Raw genomic sequence first — 6,000 nt, forward strand, 5'->3', positions numbered from 1 at the left:
TGAAAACTTAAGTTAAAATGAATACATTCTGGTTTAATCATATTTAATATTTAATAAAAAAAAACTCAAATCATCAGTGTAGCTGATTTAAACTAAAAACTATATAACAATGATACTAGCTGCAATTTAACCATTAATTTTTTCAATTATAAATTAATATAATCAATTTTGTACTAATAATAAAAAACTATGCAAGTGTTTTATTATTAATAAACAATTTAATAATCATTTTACTCTACCACAGTTGCACGGTTTAATTTATTTTAAAAATCATTAATTTTGAGCGTCTTTAAGTTTTAATAGTTTTGTTTAATAAATAAATATGTATTGTATGTAAATTGCTATGAACACCTAGCTTAATTGCTATTACAATATAAAAACTAAATTTTATATTATTGTCCATATGTCATTACTACTTATAAACATTAAATTCTATCTATAATTATTTAGAAAGAATTAATAATCTTCAATTTGAAATGCAAATAATACAAATATATTATAGAGAAAATGAAGATTCTTTTTATATGAAGTAAGCGTTCGAAACACGATTATATTAAATGATTCTTTTATTTGAAATCTTCATAGTAATTTTAGTTTGCAATAATTATTTTTTACATTTATAGTAAACCTAGCTTTGCAAACTAGTAACCAAGTTGAATTTATGGTAAAATATATAAAAAGTTAATGTGTTAGGCTAATATAAGTACGAATGGAAATAATAATAATAATAAAATACAAAAGATATATGTATGTTAGAGAAATCCATCAAGCAGAAAATATTAAATAAAAACAAAATAATGCAAGACACGTTTTTTTATTATTCTAACAAAATACTTAATTTAGATTTGTTGCACATAAAAAACAACGAGAAGTGGAAGCAGAGAATTGAGCTCATGTGGCGGTATAAGTGTGACATGACACACTGTAGGTTGTATGAGATTCATGATTTTCTTTAAATAAAAAAAAAATATAAAAGAAAATTTTAAAAAAATTAAGTTTTTTGTCAGTGGAACAATAAAAATCCCAGTTATACCTTTATATGGCAATTATAGTGCAACTATAAAATTATCGTTTAGAAATTTTAAATATCTGAAATTATTTCCATTTCCCTAACTTTTGCATTGATGCTTGAAACGAGTAGTCAGAAAATCATGTAAAAATCCAATTTATAATTTAAAATTAAAAAATTATCATATTTTAATTAAAGTGCATGAAATAGTTTGAAGTGGTTTAAATGTTTTCTCCATATTTAGCATAGTACTCTTTTTTACGTAAATATTTTATACAAAATTCATATAAAAAGCTATCAATATTTAAACAAAATGTCATAAAAGTTACAGCCTACTCCGTTCAACATTTCATACAAAAGTCTATCATCTGAGATTGCCCAAAAGTTCTATCTAAAGGAACTACAATATTTATTAGCTCCTGTGCCAAATGAAATCGAAAATTTTCTATTAAATCGCGGAATAGATATCACTTGTAGCTTGTTATGTTTTCATCCGACTTGTCCTTCGAGTCACGTTCCTGTAGAAAGGCGACATTTACATGTTGATTTAAAATCATGGCTTTTTTTGTTTCTCTTTTGAAACCCCTACAAAAATCTTCTTGCATTTATATGATGCCTTTTTTTGTCAACCATGTTTGCCTTTTCTAGGCAACTAATCGTTATCTTCATCATTAAAAACCAATCAGAAAAGAGCTCAAAGCAGAATATCTAAACAAAAGTCATGAAAATCAGAAAACGTGCCTTTTCTTTCATCAGAATTTGCCAGTATAAAAAAACCCATGGCTTTAAGCCATGGTAGGAGTTCATATTGTTCAGGTTAAGATGATTTTCGTCAAACAACCCGAATGTGAACAAAAGAGCGTAAAAATACACACAATTCATTCTTGATTTTGTTGTGGATATTTTATTTTTTACCCAAAAGAGCACACAAATTAAATGCCTCTTTTTGCTTACCAATGGCTTTAAGTCATGACTAAAAGTCATAATGTAAATGTCCCCAAACAAGATTTCTATAGCATAGAATGTGAAAATATTTTGACGAAAAGCTGAGTTTCAAATTAATAAAATTCTATTTGAACTAAAATCTTAATTCAGAATTTAAAATTCTTTAGTTTCATTCAAAATCTTTTATTCGAATAGAATTCATTCATAGTTGATTTAATTCGCAATGGAATAAATTCATAATAGTATCACTCAACATTTCAATGATTAAATTTTTGTTTATTCAATTTGTTTTATTGAACTGACAAACATTTTACAAAATTAATTTTTAATAGATTTGAAAGAAAAGAAAATTGAATATTTTAATATATTTCCATGATACAACAATATAAGGTACACTCAATAAAAATAAATTCTCAATTATAGATTTCTTGTAACGTCAAACAAAAGAAAATATGAAAAAAAAATCAAAATCAAAGTTTGACGTTATAGGGCTAAATATTGAAAACTCTCCCTAGTAATCCTACCTTCTACAATTATTGTATCATGATATATTTCATTAAACTAAATTGTATTATATTCAAGATAAATTAAATGATTCAATAAGGAATCAATTATACCAAGTAAAAGTGTTATATTCGGCTGTGCCGAAACTTGTATACCTACCATCACATAATATTCTGATATAGAGATTATATTGAGGGTAGGGTCAATTATGGACTGATCCTTACAGAAGTTGGTAGAAAGATTAAGGTTCATAATATCAAGATTGATGCATAATCAATATATGTATTTATGACTGCTCAAACGGTATTCCGGGGGAACATAATTATGAAATTATTTCAAAAACCTTATCAACAGAGTATTTATATTTGTGGATTATTTCTGCCAGCTAGCTCCTTTCGTTTGGGCGCTATCTTGTTTTTTGGACGGACCGATCGTCTTAGAATCTTATGAGGACCTAGGATATTTATACAAGTATAAGTCTGCGACAAATATTTTGATGTGTTACAAACGGAATGTCAAAACCATGGTTGATATAAAAAGGAAGATTCTTAAAGAATGAATTCAATACATTTGAAGTACTAATTAATTAAGACTATAAATACTAGAATATAAAATTTAATTTGTTTTGGTGATTGAGTTAAGAATTAATTTTTTTCAAAACTTTTAAGAAAAGTACTTCTTCCCGGATCTTGAATGAAAACCAATGCGATTAAAATATTGTAAATCAAGTTGGTTAGTATTGGATTTCTACCTAAGGGAAACTTCCGTTCGACTGAGAAAGTCTTGAAATTTGATAGATATAGAGCAAAAGGGCGATAATAAAGGTCCGATTTTAAAAGAATTGAAAAAGTTCGGTGTCGAGCGAAATTTCCATTTGAATTCTATAGAGATTTCGATCGAAATCGATTGCCGTAATTTGATCCCGGATATTCCAGCAACATGTTTATAACAATACGAGTTTTTTGTCCCTAATTTATTGTGTCCCTTATAATGATATATTTTTATGTATCTTGAACGATCTTTTTATGTTGCTGATAATAATATTTAAGACTAGAAATATTAAAGATCCCCAGGGAATAATATTGAGCGATGAGGTTCGTTAGTACGAAAATAATTATTGTTAGCAACATGTTGCTAGTAATACAAATTATGTTTAATAGTTAATTTTAGCATGGGCGATATTTTATTATTGAAACAAGATTCATCATCGCACTACATCGATGGTAGTCGATCTGAAATGGTATTTTTGGGGCAACTGTACTCAAATGTGGCTTAATAAGTTTATGTTTATTTGTGAAACTTAATAAACATGTTGCTAGCAACATAAACAAAACAATAAAATATTTTAAATAATAATTTTTGTTTTTTTGTAAAATGTATTTGTTTTACAAATATAAAATCACAAATTGAACAGAGCTTAGTATTTTCATGTAGCTATAAAATATATTATTTATAAATAGCTGTCCTGGCAAACGTTGTTCTGCCATAGCTCACACAAAGTTTGAAGACTCCCACTAAATAGTTCTCCAGATATGCAATAATAAATTTTTACTTTGTATGGGAGGTGTCATGCCCATTGTTCCTATATAGGTCAATTGTGGATCTAAACCATCCAGGGACCCACTCAAATACACACACAAAATTTCATCGAAATCGGTCCAGCCGTTAAGGTGGAGTTCAGTTACTAACACACGTACAGAAGAATTATATATATAAAGATAATAATACTAATTCGAGATGTTTGATTTTGATTTAAATAATATTTTATTCCATTCAATTGGTAACTACTGAAAACAAACATTCAATCTCCATTAATGACTCTGAAATTCTCTAAAATATAAACCCAACAAAAGTGAATTTCTAAAGGAAATGGTGTAAACGAAACCACACACAATATTTTTTCAATTCAATGAACTCTTAAGCAAAATAACGAAAAACGTGAGCCAAACTTTTAAGCAAACGTGAACATAATCCATGGAAATCTTACCAAATATACAATAATTTATTATTTAATTCTATTTTAGTTTTTTCTAAATGCACTTAACAACAACAATAATGTCACTTCCTTTTTGTAGGATTTTGCAGGAAAAATTCAAATTTACAATATATTTTTAATAAATTTAATCCATAAGTTTTTTTATTTTCTTGTTTAATGTTTGCCAATTTTTAGCATATTATTTTAATTGATTTATTTGCACACTTACACTTGTTTTAATGCGTTTTCTTTTTTAAAGTTTGATTTCAAACATAAAATGAAAATGAAACTTGACTTGTTGTTTTAAAGTTTCGATTTTATATGTTTTTTTTTTTAGCTGTTAAACTCTTGACAATCCGTACGCAACGATATACTTTTACCAACTGATCGTTGAGACTATCTTACCATGGTTTATAATAGCTTGTCCCCAAAAACAGCACAACTGTAAAAAAATAAATAAAATGAACAAAAACAACAGCAACAACAAAAAAATACAATAACAACAACGGCAAATAAAACAAACAAACACACATCCATATACATACATACAACAAATGTAATCACAATTTTTGCCACTACACTAAACTACTCCAATGTATTGAATCTCATCAACATCAACAACATTAAGACAGTGGAACAAATTGGGTTAAACGATTTAATTTTTTCTAAGAAACTAAGAAAAACCAGAGCCCCCTCCAATTTTCCATGACTCTGGCGGATAAATCAGACCGATTATGTCGGCTCTGAGGGTCCTCGTGGTTTGAAAAGAAAACCTCACAAAAAAAAGTCTAACGAGGTCAAATCGCACGATCTCGGTGGCCACTTCACATCACCTCCTCGGGAGATGCCCATAAATTGCTTGTGCAGAATGTCCAATGTGACATGAGCTGTTGCTGTCCATATCATCCAATTCAGGACAAAAGAAATTGGTAATCATCGACTTATAGCGCTCGCCGTTGACAGTGATGGGGTGGCCAAACTGTATGACTTAAAAAAAAATGAGGGATTTTTTTAAATTTCGAGCTTTTATTTTAAAACATTTGTAAAATATAAATTTATTCAAAGTATTGGCTATTATTAGCTATGGTCTTTTCCCATCATTCTGGCAACATATGGATTCCGATCCAAAAGAACTGCCCATCTTTTGAGGCCAAAATCTAATCAAGGCAATATCGGATACTCTCTTCCAAAGTGAAGCGTATTCCAGAGAGAAAGTGTTCTGCATTGATCGAAACAAATAGTAGTCGGAGGGGGCACTGTTTGGTCCATAAAGCGGGTGAGGAAAAACTTCCCAATCACTTCATTCTAATTAGTTTTTAACAGCTATTGCAACATTTGGCAGAGCGTTGTCATGATGGGTGTTTTTCAGCCAATGCTCGCTTCAATGCTCGCTGGTCTGACCAGATTTCAGCAGCTCATAATAGATAGGACCCTTTTGCTCCCACCGAATACGAAGCATTGCCTTAGTGTCATGGATATTTGGCTTTGGTGTCGATTCGGCTGGTTGGCTGGGCTTCACATACGATCTCATACTCTTCGGGTTATCGCAATGGATTAATTTTTCATC

The 6,000-nt window shown here is 29.1% G+C and overlaps 1 protein-coding gene across 1 annotated transcript in view; it reads right to left on the reverse strand.

Moving 5' to 3' along the window:
- Nucleotides 1-4,807, reverse strand: part of LOC135950343 (uncharacterized) — a 36,073-nt gene extending 31,266 nt beyond the window's left edge. The window contains exon 1 of the mRNA XM_065499890.1: nt 4,663-4,807. The gene's annotated coding sequence lies outside the window, so the exon portion shown is untranslated. The remainder of the gene's footprint in view (nt 1-4,662) is intronic.
- Between the last annotated feature and the right edge of the window lie 1,193 nt (nt 4,808-6,000).

This window comes from Calliphora vicina, chromosome 2 (genome assembly GCF_958450345.1).
Source record: "Calliphora vicina chromosome 2, idCalVici1.1, whole genome shotgun sequence".
Classification (NCBI taxonomy): domain Eukaryota; kingdom Metazoa; phylum Arthropoda; class Insecta; order Diptera; family Calliphoridae; genus Calliphora; species Calliphora vicina.